This window comes from Oryctolagus cuniculus, chromosome 13 (genome assembly GCF_051225735.1).
Source record: "Oryctolagus cuniculus isolate XC-2025 breed Fujian yellow rabbit chromosome 13, ASM5122573v1, whole genome shotgun sequence".
Classification (NCBI taxonomy): Eukaryota; Metazoa; Chordata; class Mammalia; order Lagomorpha; family Leporidae; genus Oryctolagus; species Oryctolagus cuniculus.
The window spans coordinates 38,710,260-38,724,999 of NC_142879.1; the positions used below are offsets into that span (position 1 = coordinate 38,710,260).

At 48.0% G+C, this 14,740-nt stretch overlaps 1 long non-coding RNA gene across 2 annotated transcripts in view; it reads left to right on the forward strand.

Moving 5' to 3' along the window:
• LOC149122548 (uncharacterized) overlaps positions 1-12,723 on the forward strand; it is a 150,252-nt gene extending 137,529 nt beyond the window's left edge. Inside the window, exon 3 of one of the 2 annotated variants that reach the window (XR_016218888.1) lies at positions 12,672-12,723. This is a non-coding gene — a long non-coding RNA (uncharacterized LOC149122548). Of the gene's footprint in view, positions 1-1,140; positions 1,176-12,671 lie in introns of those variants that run through there. The other variant, XR_016218889.1, reaches the window with a different exon arrangement.
• The last annotated feature ends 2,017 nt before the right edge of the window (positions 12,724-14,740 follow it).

The following is a 14,740-nucleotide window of genomic DNA, read 5'->3' on the forward strand; positions in this document are numbered from 1 at the left end:
ATTAGTCTAAAGATCTTCATCAAATCCCTTGCTCCTTTAAAAAAAAAATAACCCCATGGGGTGTGGGGCAGAGTGGGTTAAGTCAGCACCTGTGACACTGGCACCCCCTATTGGAGCACTTGTTTGAGTCCTGGGTACTCTACCTTTGACCCATCTCCCTGCTAACCTAGGTGGGAAGCCCACAGAAGCTGGCCCAAGTATTTGGGCCCCAATCAGCCCAGTGGGAGACCCTGATGGAGATCTAGGCTCCTAGCTTTGGGCTGAGCCAGCTCCAGCTGTTGAGGCCATTTAGAGAGTGAACCAGCAGGTGGAAGACTAATCTCTCTCTCTCGCTCTCTGCCTTTCAAGTAAATAAATATTACAAACAAACGTTCTCCCTAATTTAGCTGTGCCCAGGAGCCTACTTTGTATTTTTAATTTTTTGACCCCCACCAGAGAGTAAACCTCTCTTTGTCAGCTGGGGTGGGTAGGAGGCAGGGGCGAGGAAGCGAGGGCCCGCAGTCTGACTGTGTCTTGAGCAGACCTGCGGTGCTCGCTTGTACCTTTGCCTTCCCTCGCGGAAGCGCCTGTGGCTCGTTCGGGGGGCCGCGGAGTCAGTTCTGCACCCGCCTTCCCGCGTCCGTTCCCTGGGGGGCTTTGCTCGTGGTCTGTTCTCCCTGCGGTGGGTGTCACACAAGTCTCTTCCTGTCATCATCGTGGGGCGGAAGGGTGTGTCTAGCCTGCCACCTTTACCCAGAACCCTGCAATTTTTTGAAGTAAAAAAGCTGCCATTGTGAGGGAAAGATTGGAAGTGATTTTTATTATTTTTCAGTTCTTTAACTCCCTTCTACCTCTCCTTTCAAAGACTTTTGCTTTCACAGGTCTCTGTTATCTGCTGGTTAATCTGACGATATCTTTTGACTAATTGACAAATAATAATCAGATACATAGTAAATTACTCACTGCTGAGAGGACCCCAAGGTGTTGGGGGGGGGGGGAATCATGGTTCCCTTTAAAGAGAAACTGTGCTGATGCTCTCTGGGTGTGTGGTTTGAGTCATGGGGGAAGAAAAAGGACTCGCCATTCTTGTGAGCCCATTGTTTTGTTGTTGACGGGGTGGCTTTTTAAAAGTGACAGGCACCGTCCTTCTTTTCTTGGAAGATGATGTGTTAAGGTCACCTTGAGCTCATCGGCGCAGCTGAGGATCTTCAGTAATGACATTGAAGTCGCTCACAAGCCTGGGTGGAGAGACAGACCCTAATCACACAGGACGAGGAGGACGGGGAGGCCTGAGAGCGGGTGGCAGGAGCTGCGTGTCTCGGCTGCCTTTCCACACCTTTGGAGTCAGACCGGATGTGCGACAAGGTGACACTGAACACTTCTCCACACAGGCAAGGGGTGGGCGTGCACAGATGGGGATAAGCCGTGATGACGACGCTGGGCAGAGGGGCTGTGGGGAGGGTTGGAGAAGCTGGTCCTTCCTCCGGATGACCTTTGCCTTTTTGTTCACAAGGTTAGCATGGAACCGCCTTGGCTTTGCTATGTGGCAGGCCTGAGGGCTCCTCTCTCTCTGTCTTTCCTTCTTTAAGAGAGTCATTCATTTATTTAGAAAGGGTTATGGGGGGGAGGGGGAGGGGAAAGAGAGAGAGATCTTCCATCTGCTGGTTCACTCTCCAGATGGCTGCAATGGCTAGGGCTGGGCCAGGCCAAAACCAGGAGCCAGGAGCTTCAACTGGGTCTCCCACACGGCTGCAGGGGTCCAAGCACTTGGGCCATCTCCCATCTCCCACTGCTTTCCCAGGCCACTAGCAGGGTCCTGGATAGAAAGTGGAGCAGCCGGGAATGAGCTAGTCCCCACATGGGGTGGCAGCATTACCTGCTGCTCCACGTGCTGGCTCCTGCTTATCTCTTTCAACTGCCATGTGAATCCATAGATCGCCGTGGATGGCCAGACCTTAAGGTGTGCTGATGTGTCAGCGAAGTTTTAGAAGCAAACATCGCCCTAGTCTGTGTAGAGATGGATGTGGCTGGGGCTTTCCTTTCACAGGACTGGTCGGTGACATGCATGCTATATATAAAGTTCGAAGAGAACAAAACTTATTTTTTCCTCCCCAATGTAGCTAAAAACCAGTTCTTAATCTAAAATAATTGTGATGGGTCTTTTTCTTCTAAAGACTTATTAATTTTTTGTTTATTTGAACGGTAGATAGAGATCAATTGATTGCCCTTCCATCTGCTGGTTCACTTCCCAAAAGGCTTCAACAGCTGAGGCCATGGACTGGCTGAAGCCAGAAGCCGTGAACTCCATCTAGGTCTCCCATGTGGGTTGGAGGAACTCAAGCATTTGAGCCATCATCTGCCGTCTCCCAGGAACATCAGCAGGGACCTGAATTGGAAGTGGAACCGCGCTCTGATGTGGGATGTGGGTATCCCAAGCGGCAGCTTAATCAGCTGAGCCCCGATGCCGGCTGTGGGATGGGTCTGGAAAGCACCACGTCTAAGACTCAGCACTGAATCTCCTTCTTGTGTACAAGGAGTCTTGAAACATTCTGGAAAATGCATATTATGAAAAAACTGTGCATTGATTTCCAAAATTTATTTTGTAACAAAATCAACTTATCTTTTAATCTCATTTCCATGGACTTTTTGAAGTATCTGGGTATGTATGTAATGCTATGGAAGTCTTATCCACCCAAATTCTTGGATGGAGGGAGTGTGCATTTGGAAGAGATACTTTGAGAAGGCCGCTGAGGTCGCGGTGGGGGACCCTGGATGACATGCTTGGGAGCCGGAAGTGCCCAAACGCCTTGGATGGCTGTGCCTTTCTGAGCGCTGAGCTGGCCAGGTCCACAATCTTGGAGGCTTGGAGCTTTCATGTGTCCAAGTGAGGAGAACAACTGGACTCTATTCAGTTTTCCATTCATTATTTCAGACGTTTTTCATGAGGCCTTTCTTGCTGTGATGCTCAGCTGTGTGACTTCCACTGGTGTGTAGATAACACGTGTGGGGGCAAGGGACCCTCGGGTTACTCATGAGCACCTGCTTCTGGAGTGTTGCTGGTATCTGTAATACAAAACAGAGAACTCAATACTCACTTTTTAAAATAAGATTTATTTATTTGAAAAGCAGAGTTACAGAGAGAGAGAGAGGGAGGGAGAGACAGAGAGAGAATTCTTCTGTCCACTGATCACTCCCTAAATGGCCACAATGGCCAGTGCTGGGCCAGTCTGAGGCCAGGAGCCAGGAGCTTCTTCCAGGTCTCCCACTTGGGTGTGGGGGCCCATGCACTTGGAACCTCTTCCACTGCTTTCCCAGGCACATTAGCAGGGAGCTGGATTGGAAGTGGAGCATCCCATATGCTCCAACCATTATGCACCAATGCTGGCCCCAACACTCAGATTTTTTAAAGATTTATTTATTTATTTGAAAGACAGTTACAGAGAGGCAGAAGCAGAGAGAGAGAGAAAGAGAGAGAGAGGTCTTCCATTCACTGGTTCATTCCCCAGATGCCCGCAATGGCCAGAGCTGTGCTGATTTGAAGCCAGGAGCCAGGAGCTTCTTTCCGAGTCTCCCATGCGGGTTCAGGGGCCCAAGGACTTGTGCCATCTTCTACTGCTTTCCCAGGCCACAGCAGAGAGCTGGATCAGAAGTGGAGCAACTGGTGCCAGAATCAGAAGTGGACTCCAACTGGTGCCAGCCCCCAAGATGTTTTTTTTTTTAATTTTAGTTGTTTTTTTTTTTTATTTATTTAATGAACATAAATTTCCAAAGTACAGCTTATGGATTACAATAGCTCCCCCCTCCCCATAACTTCCCTCCCACCCACAACACTCCCCTCTCCCACTCCCTTTCTCCTTCCATTCACATCAAGATTAATTTTCAATTACCTTTATATACAGATCAATTTAGCATATATTAAGTAAAGATTTCAACAGTTTGCACCCACACAGAAACACAAAGTGTAAAATACTATTTGAGTACTTGAGTTATAGCATTAATTAAACACCTAAGAGTAATTGTGTATTAATTACAGAGTTCAACCAATTGTTTTAAGTAGAACATAAAAAATACTAAAAGGGTAAAGTATTAAGTTCTTTTTTTTCCTTTTTTTGTTTGTTATATAGTTTTTTTATTTAATAAATGTGAATTTACAAAGTGCAACTTTTGTATGGTTGTGGCCCCCCCCCCCCCCCAACCTCCCTCCCTCCCCTGGCCCTCCCCTCTCCCACTCCCTCTCCCATCCCGCCCTTCATTGAGTTTCATTTTCAATTACCTTCATATACTAAAGATCAATTTAGTATATACTAAGCAAGGATTTCAACAGGCTACACTCACACAACCAAACCAGGTATAGGGTATTGTTCGACTAGCAGTGTTGTTTTTAAGTTTCATAGTAAAACACATTAAGGACAGAGATCCTACGTGGGGAGCATGTACCCAGTGACTCCCGTTGTTGATTTAACAATTGGCACTCTTATTTATGAAGTCAGCAATCACCCGAGACTCTTGCTATGAGCTGTCTAGGCTATGGAAGCCCCTTGAGTTCACTCTGAATTTGTTTAGTCAAGGCCGTATCACAGTGGAGGTTCCTTCCTCCCTTCATAGCCTCTCCTTGATGGCCTGTTCCTTCTGCTGGAATCTTGTTCACCAGGCTTTCCATGCCTATGAGACTCTCATGGACCTTTTAGCCAGATCCGAATGTCCCAAGGGTTGATTCTGAGGCAGGAGTGCTGCCATTCTATGATTCTGCTGTGTGTCCTGTTTCCCCCGCAGGATCATTCTCTCCCTTTTAATTCTATCCTTCGTTAGTTGCTTACACTGGTCTTATTTGTGAAATCTCATCAACACATACCCTATCTTTTTGATCAGTTGTGTATTTATACTTATCACTTTACCAAGTGCACTGGCATTGGTACCTGCCTCCTTGGTAAGATTGAGTTGAAATCCCCTGACACATTTCTAGTTCCACTATTGGAGGTAAGTCCAAGTGAGCGTGTGCCAACCTATATATCTCCTCCTTCTCTTATTCCCACTTCTATGTTTAACAGAGATCACTTTTCTGTTAATTTTAAATGCCTAAGAATGGTTGTGCATTGATTACAGAGTTCAACCAGTGGTCTTATGTAGAACAAAGAGAGCAACAACAACAACAACAGCAACAACAAAAATACTAAAAGGAATAAAATAGTAAGTTGTTCCTCATCAGTCTAGACAAGGGCTGATCATGTCATTGTCTCTCATAGTGTCCATTTGACTTCAATGGGTATCATTTTAGATGCTCGCTTAGTTGCCATCGATCAGGGAGAACATATGATATTTGTCCCTTTTGGACTGGCTTATTCCGTTAGCTTGGAGTATCTTTTTCCATCCTTTCACTTTCAGTCTGCGTGCATCTTTGCTGATAAGGTGTGTCTCCTGAAGGCAGCATATAGATGGATTCTCTTTCTTGATCCAGTCAGCTAGTCTATGTCTTTTGGTAGTAAAATTAAGACCATTCACATTCAGTGCAATTACTGTTAAGTACTGTCTTTTCCCATTCATGTTTCCTAAACGAGCTGTTTATATATTTTGAACTTTGTAGGTTACTCTACATTCACTTTTTTTTGTAGTGAAGTTCTTGTTTTTGTATTTCTGTGTGCAGCACGTCTTTGAACAAGTGTTGTAGGGTTGGACGCGTGGATACAAATTCTTTCAATTTCTGTTTGTCTTGGAAGATCTTTATTTCCCCTTCATTCATAAATGATAGCTTTTCAGGGTATAGTATTCTAGGTAGGCATTGTTTGTCTTTTAAAACTTGAAATATATCATGCCATTGTCTCCTTGCCTGTAGTGTTTGCGATGAGAAGTCTGGGGTGAGTCTGATTAACTTACCCCTGAATGTGATTTGCCATTTTTCTCTGGCACATTTTAGGATTTGTTCTTTGTGTGTCACTGAGCTGAGTGTTGCCACAATGTGTCGTGGTGAATTTCTCTTCTGGTCTACCCTGTTCAGAGTCCTGGCTATCTGTTGAATTTGCCTGTTGTTATCCAGCTGCCTTTGTTTGAAGTTTTCTGATATTATTTCATTGAAAACATCTTCCAATCCATTCTCTCTTTCCACCCCCTCAGGGACTCCTATTATCTGAACATTACACCATTTGATTGAATCTTGTAGGTCTCCGACCATATTTTTTAATTCTTTAATTTCTTTTTCCTGCGTTTGAACTGACTGTATTGTTTCTGGAAGTTTGTCTTTGAATTCTGATATTTGGTCTTCTATTTCATCTGTTCGATTTCCAAGGGATTCCACGATGTTTTTTATATGGTCAATTGAGTTTTTCATTTCCAGTATTTCACTCTGGCTTCTCTTTAGGATCTCTAATCCTTGGGCTTGTTTTTCGTTCAGCTCTCGACACTGTTTCTCATTATTTCTAAGTAATCTGATTATTAATTTTCTGAATTCTTTTTCTGGCATAGTTTCAAATTCTTCTTCTTCTTCAGCCTCTGTTATGGTTGGTTTAGCCTGCTCCACTGGCGAGTTTATATGTTCTTCTATATTCTTATTGTGGGTTTTTATTTTGTTTTTTGGCATTCCGTCTGGGTGGTTTTTCAGGTTGATTTCCCTCTGCTATGGGCTGCTGTGAGTTCTGTTCCGTTTTCGATTTCCTCCCCCACTCAGCTGTGTGTGTCTCAGTGTCCGTCCCAAGGTGGGTTGGGGGAGTGCTGGTGTGTACACATTCCTGCTGGTGTCCTGCTCTTCAGGCTTCTGCGTCCTCCTCACAGGTCCACCCTGCCTCCCCTGTTTTGGAAGAGCTTCCCTTTCCCTGAAACTACAAATTCTCACCCCTCTTTGAACCTTCCCTTCCCGGACCAGGACCATCGGTGTGCTCCCTCCCTATTCCGCCATCTTGGAACCGCCCCAAGACGTTTTTAAAAACCTTGCACTTCAAAGAAATTGCTCCAGGACACTTGACTCTGCTCCTGGATATCATGCTGTGTGTTGACTGTCTCCAGGCACATACAAATGCTGCAAGAATTTGGGGGATGGAGAGAACCTGGGAGTGGGCAGGGCCCTGAGTGCCCACAGGAGGCAGCCCTTGAGGCGAGTCTTGAAGGGTTGGGAGTGTGTGTGTTGGGCAGTGGTTGGCGGGTCTGTATTCTTGGGTGAAGAAGGCGTCTCAGCTCAAGGGTGGCCCAAAAAGGATAAAATCTGAATTAATACAGAGAGGAGTGGTGAAAACTAACCATGAACCTCCTGTTCATTATAAGAATGTCTGATGATTTGGGGCATCACTAAAAAAGGCTTTAGAGAGATTACCCAGAGGGTGGCATGCAGTACTGGAGGGATTTTTAGAGACCATGTAGCTGAATTTCATGATTCCTAATCAGAGATGACCTTGATAATCACGTGTGGGGTATTTTTTTTTTTTTATTTGACAGGTAGAGTTATAGACAATGAGAGAAGAGACAGAAAGGTCTTCATTCCATTGGTTCACTCTCTAAATGGCCGCCACAGCCAGAACTGCGCCGATCCGAAGCCAGGAGCCAGGTGCTTCTTCCTGGTCTCCCACACGGGTGCAGGGGCCCAAGCACTTGGGCCATCCTCCACTGCACTCCCAGGCCACAGCAGAGAGCTGGACTGGAAGAGGAACAACCAGGACTAGAACCAGCGCCCATATGGGATGCCAGCGTCACAGGTGGAGTATTAACCAAGTGAGCCATGGCACCGGCCCTGAGTGTTTTTTTTTTGTTTTTTTGTTTTTTTTTAAGATTTATTTATTCAGGCTGGTGCCACGGCTCACTAGGCTAATCCTCCACCTGTGGCGCCAGCACACCAGGTTCTGGTCCCAGTCGGGGCGCCAGATTCTGTCCCGGTTGCCCCTCTTCCAGGCCAGCTCTCTGCTGTGGCCAGGGAGTACAGTGGAGGATGGCCCAAGTTCTTGGGCCCTACACCCACATGGGAGACCAGGAGAAGAACCTGGCTCCTGGCTTCAGATCAGTGCGGTACGCCAGCCGCAGCGCGCCGGCCGCGGCAGCCATTGGAGGTTGAACCAACAGCATCGGAAGACCTTTCTCTCTGTCTCTCTCTCTCTCTTACTGTCCACTCTGCCTGTCAAAAAAAAAAAAAAAAGATTTTTTTTATTTGACAGAGTTACAGAGAGAGGTAGACACAGAGCGAGAAGGAGGGAGGTCTTCCATCTGCTGGTTCACTCCCCAAATGGCCACAATGCCCAGAGCTGAGGCTATCCAAAGTCAGGAGCCAGGAGCTTCTTCTGGGTCTCCCATGTGGGTACAGGGGCCCAAGGACTTGGACCATCCTCTGCTGTTTTCTCAGTGTATTAGCAGGGATCTGGATCACACCTGGAGCATCCGGGACTTGAACTGGCACCCATATGGGATGCTGGCGCTGCAGTCCGGGGTGTCAACCTGCTATGCCATAGCGCCAGCCCCACCTGTGGAGTATTTTAAACCACCCAGCTGGGGACCCCATCACTAGAGATTCTGGCCCAGGAGGGCTGGGGTAGAGTCTCAGGAATCTACTTGGAGAGAGCTCTTCAGCTAATTTTGTTGCATTCCATGGTTTAAAAAAAAAAAAAAAAAAAAAAAAAAAAAAAAAAAAAAAAAAAAAAAACAACCTGAAAAGGGATGGGGCTGAAAGAGCCTACTTTTAATGTAATGGGAGTTGGATTTAGGGTGAAGACAAGAGAGGTGAATAAGAAGGATTGAATTCCAAGGCCGGCGCTGTGGCTCACTAGGCTAATCCTCCGCCTGTGGCGCCAGCACACCAGGTTCTAGTCCCGGTCAGGGCGCCAGATTCTGTCCCGGTTGCCCCTCTTCCAGGCCAGCTCTCTGCTGTGGCCAGGGAGTGCAGTGGAGGATGGCCCAAGTGCTTGGGCCCTGCACCCCATGGGAGACCAGGAGAAGCACCTGGCTCCTGCCATCGGATCAGCGCGGTGCGCTGGCTGCAGCGCGCCAGCCGCGGCAGCCGTTGGAGGGTGAACCAACGGTGAACCAACGGCAAAGGAAGACCTTTCTCTCTGTCTCCCTCTCTCACTGTCCACTCTGCCTGTCAAAAAAAAAAAAAAAAAAGGATTGAATTCCAAAGATTTGGTAAAACAGGAATAAGCAGGTTGTGGACTGAACTAGACCATTCCTTCCTACAGCATATATGATGTTCTGGACCATCCCTCACTCCCTGTGTGTCTTCCAGATTAGCACTCCCTGGGTTCTCCAGCTCGCAGTTGTATTAGCCTCACTTATTTCTCTTAAAGATTTATTTATTTAATTTGAAAGGCAGACCTAGAGAGAGAGAGACAGAGAGAACGAGAATCTTCCATCTGCTGGTTCACTTCCCAAATGGCCTCAATGGCTGGAGCTGCACTGATCCAAAGCCAGGAGCCAGGAGCTTCTTCCATGTCTCCCACATGGATGCAGAGCCCCAAGCACTTGGGGCATCTTTGGCTGCTTTCCCAAGCCGTAGCAGAGAGCTGGATCAGAAGTGGAACAGCCAGGACTTGAACTGGTGCCCATGTGGGATACTGGTGCTGCAGGCTGTGGCTTTACCCACTACACCACAGTGCCGGCCCCATTTGCCTCACTTATAATCATTTCCTGGGAAATTGTTCCACTGACTACACAGTCCTTTGTGAAATTTATACAGTTTTTTCAAAGGATATTTTTGCACACTATTATTGCTGACATTGCCATTATTTGTAGTGTTTTAAAAGCTATTTTATTATAATTTCCGGTTTCATTTTCGTTCTGTTCTCTCCTTTAAAAGAGAGCTGTACTATACAGAACAAGAGCATTAGCGAAAAATCCCCAAGTTTCTATTGCTTAGGGATGCACAAACTTGTGGGCACTGCCAGTCTCATTTGTCCTTGAATGTCCTTAGAGTAACGGGAGACTCAGGGACGGTATTATGCCTAGCAGTATTTAAGACAGCAAGGTACTTCCTGATTTTGAAAACACTGAATTTAAGTTATGGGGACTAGGAAAAACAATTGGTTCTATCAAAAACCCTTTACCCCATAGCCGACAGTGTTTTGCTAAAAGACAGAGAAAGTGCTGATAGGAACCCTTCCTTTCTGGGAGGCTGATTCTTTTTGTCATGGAACAAAGACTGGTAAAAATATTCACATTTGCAGGCATCAGGATGGCAAATCTTGAATGTGATGAACAAACGTATTTGTCATTTGGGATGCATTTTTTTGCTATGTGATTCAACATTCTGATTTGCCTTGACCACTTTGGAAAATGAAGCGTTTCCTGGTTGTGAAACAGTCTGTCCTCTGTTTTGTGGCCAAGCTGAGTATGCGGCATTTTTCTCAAGCTTAGTGTTCAATAAGAGCATGGGAATCTCAGAAAGGCCGTCGTGGGTTGGCTCAGCGTTGAGTGTTCCGAGTACAGGACCAAGGGGTGTGTGGTTAGGATGAATTCCCAGTTAGCATCTTTGCTGGCGCGAGTCATGGCCCTGTGCCAGAGACTCCTGTGCCTGTGAACGAATGGAAAAAAATCAGGGATGAAGGAGAGGGAGTTTTCAGAAACTGCATAGTGTCTGGTTGGTTGTATTTAAGACTCCCACAGTGTAAATTAATTCAGATGGAAATATCTACCCAGAGAACCAGGAATTCGACAGGCAGAGGTGTCTGCCAACATGTCCTGGGGAATTAGCGAGATTTTTGCACTTCCTTCATTCTGCTGGAAGCGCTCAGCAACACTTACTTATTTCTTACTTCTGACTTGCTGATGCTGATGGGAGGAGTTAAAAACCACTGAGGGGCCAACGCTATGGTGTAGCGGGTAAAGCTGCCGCTTGCAGTGCCAGCATCCCTTATGGTTGCCGGTTCAAGTCCCAGCTGCTCCACTTCTGATCCAGCTCTCTGCTATGGCCTGGGAAAGCAGTGGAGATGGACCAAGTGCTTGGGCCCCTGCACCCATGTGGGAGACCCGGAAGAAGCTCCTGGCTTCAGACTGGCCCAGCTCCAGCTGTTGTGGCCATTTCAGGAGTAAACCAGTGGATGGAAGACCTCTATCTATCTATATATCTGTATCTATATACCTATATATCTGTATCTATATCTGTATCTATATATCTGCCTCTGCTTCTTTGTAACTCTGCCTTTAAGTAAGTAAATCTTTAAAAAATTTTTAAAAACACCTGGCACTGTGGCACAAAGGGTTAAAGCCCTGGCCTGCAGCACCAGCATCCCATATGGACGCTGGTTGCTCTACTTCTGATCCAGCTCCCTGCTACTGTGCCTGGAAAAGCAGCAGAGGATGGCCCAGGTGCTTGGGAGACCTGGAAGAAATTCCTGACTCCTGGTTTCAGATCAGCTCAGCCATGGCCATTTGGGGAGTAAACCAGCGGGTGGAAGACCTCTCTCACTCTGTGTCTCTACCTCTCTGTAACTCTTCAAATAAAATCAATCTTAGAAAACAAAACAGTACCAAGGTTTGACGGCCAGCCTGGATGCTTCTGGTCTTCATCCTGTAGGTGATTTAGTACAAGCCTTGGTCCTCGCCGCTAGTGCCTCTGCTCTCCCAGCCACTGGTCTCTGGGCTGTGAAGTCGTTTCTGTTCTTTTCTGTTCTGGGGACAGTTAGTCCAGGCTCCTCTGCAAAGCCCAGGGTTTGGGACTTCCTGGGTTTGGGTCCTGAGCCCACCGTTTCCCAGCTGTGGGTCCTGTGCAGTTACATAACTTCTCTGGGTCCCTCTCGGTCGTAGAAATGCTCTGTGGGGAGAGCTTGTTGTGAGGAGAGGAGTTTCTTGGCGGCTCATTTCCTGAGAGGAGGAGAGACCCCGGGCCGATGGAGCCGGGCTGTCCTGGCCATGGCTCTCTGGCCTGCACACCAGGACGCCGTCTCAGCTGGCGAACTTCCAGTTCTGCAGGTCTTGGGTACTGAACTATAAAATGGCCTGTTTGTATCTGCAGAGCTTGAACTGTCAGGCTCCTCCTGTCTCCCTCCAGGAGACAGTATCCATAGGTGTCTGTCTTCGGAGAGTAGAGAGCAGCGTTCAGAGCTCAGACTTCAGAGTCCAGTAGAAGTGGGCGGAATCCTAGCCGCCCTGCCATGTGCCGTGCGACCCTGCCCGGGCAGGTGCCTCACCTCTCAGAGTCTCGGTTTCCCCACGGCTGGCGTGAGGACGGCAGGTCCCACGTTGCAGAGCAGGGGAGTTAGAGGAGCTGGCACGTGGCAAGTGCTTGCACAGGACCTGGTGCTCAGGAAGCAGTCTGCATCGATTATTAATAGCCCCTATTTATAAACTCTTTCAGGGAACACGTAAACACTCAAGCTGTCGTGATCTGGTGGTGGTGATGACATCCCTTGCTCACTCAGATGAGACTTCCAGGGCTTGTTTTTGTGCCAGGGTACAAGCTGCTTTCATTCCGTGTGTGTGTGTGTACATATGTATGTGTGTGCACACACTTTGATCTTTCTAATGGCTTCAGGCATGCTTCATGTAAATGGAGAAAATGGAACCCGCTTTTAAAAGGTGAGATTCTGGTGAAACACACAGGGTAGAAGGTGAGGGAGGCAGAGTTCAATGAGAAGGGGAGGGCCAGGTGGGGCTCGTTGCAGCCGGTGCCCGAGAGGACACTGATCCAAGCCGTCATGTTCAGACGGTGCAAAATTAGAATCAGCATTCATCTTGCCAGTCACAGACTCATTGCTGTAGGGTCAGACTTAGTAGCCTTGGATTTTCTCCAGGAGCAGTGCCCCCACCAATGGCTGGAAACATGCTTCACATCTGATGGGAAAGCTCAGGCCCTCACAGTTCCTGTTGGAGTTAAGAAATCAGAAGAAATACTGGCATCCCAGAAGGACCATGTTACTGATGACACCCAATGCTGTCCGTTGATGGCCTGTTCTCAGGAGGACAAGTGGCTGACCCCGGAAACCAGGTTTGAGACGCCAAGTTGGGAGGGCGTGGGTTTTTCACACCCCATCCCGCACCACTGAACACCCCCCCACTCCAGCTGCCATGACAGCCGCCTTCTAAGCAGTATCGTGCAAATGCATGACACATCTCCAGGTGTGGAAGGAGCAGGGCTCAGAACTAAATAGGGTGTTTCCAACAAAGGCTCATTGTTTGTGATCTGTTTACAGTGCCTGCTTAGCAGTGCTAATAATAGGAAAATCGCTTCATTTCCGCAGGCGGCGTGCACGGGGAGATGGCATTCAGACAAGTGGGGAAGGCAAGCAGGAAGTTGCGTCCCATTAGCCTGCCTCCCTGGCCAAGGACCCGGGCATAGTTGGTTCTGCGCTTGCCCCCTCCAGCTCCGCTGTGACACTTGCTCAGCAAAAACGCGGCTTCTTCGTTTGCTGTGTTCCAGCCACACCTGGTCATCAGGTGAGGACTTACACACATCTGTAGGGCAGGGGGAAGTGAGATGATGCCCAAAATTGCAGAGCTTGAGGGTGATCCACTGGTCAGCCATTCAAGTCACTTACAGATACCTGCACTGAACCTACAGAGCCAGTGTTAGCTCCCTCCGCAGACACCTGCACCTCTCTGCTGCTGCTCTTATGAGATAACACATGCTGCCTGTGCGTCTCTGTTGCATTTTGAGCCTGCTTCCTTTAGCTGAATACATGGACAGTCCTGGACTGCGGCTGACTCATCATCTAGGGCAGGACTTGAGTAAAGTTGACTACGATCCTCGACAGCCCTTGGTAACTGTATTCACTCACTGAATATGTATTGGGCTTATCATATGCCAGGTGCTGGGGTGGAGGCTAGGGGTTCAAGGATGAATAACAGAGTCTTTAATGTCAAGGACCTCCCAGGGAGACAGACATGGAACTGATGTGGGCAGGGAGGTAGCCAGCAAGGAGGAGCTGAGGACTGCTAGCACCTGTGCTGTAGCTCCCGAAAGCATTGCCCAAGCCCCAGCCCCTTCTGTGCAGACAGCACCTGGCGCCAGCTAAAAACATCCAGTATGGCTGCAGGCTGCATCCTTGTGATGACCTTTAGTTCATTATGATGAAATTACCATGGCTGGGGCCAGTACTGTGGCGCAGTGGGTTAACACCCTGGTCTGAAGTGCCGGCATCCCATATGGGTGCTGGTTCGAGACCTGGCTGCTCCATTTCCAATCCAGCTCTCTGCTGTGGCCTGGGAAAGCAGTAGAAGATGACCCAAGTTCTGGGGCCCCTGCACCCTCGTGGGAGACCTGGAAGAGGCTCCTGGCTTCAGATCGGCGCAGCTCCGGGCATTGTGGCCAATTGGGGAGTGAACCATCGGATGGAAAATCTCTCTATCTCTCTCTCCCTCTGCCTCTCCTCTCTCTGTGTAACTCTGACTTTCAAATAAATAAATAGATCTTTAAAAAAAAAAAAAAAGAAATTACCATGGCCGACACTCCCAATTCCATCATGCACCTGATGCCATGACACTTCTGAGATTTCAAAAAAAGTACTCAAGCCCTGCCCAAACCCTACCTTCTGTTCCTCTTTTAATATTCAATTAACACTGCCCCAGACACACCCCCTATGCCTTCAGATCACTTTAAATGATGGCTTCCAACCTTGTTGACTGCAGCTCTCTCTCCTGAGTTTGCCTGCACTCCTTCCTGAGTGTCTACGTTCACTTTGTTCTTTTCTTTTTTTCAACAGCCAGAGCTGAGCTGATCTGAAGCCAGGAGCCACGAGCTTCCTCCAGGTCTCCCACGTGGGTGCAGGGGCCCAAGGACTTGGGCCATCTTCTGCTTTCCCGGGCCATAGCAGAGAGCTGGATTGGAAGAGGAGCAGCCAGGATTCGAACTGGTACCCATATG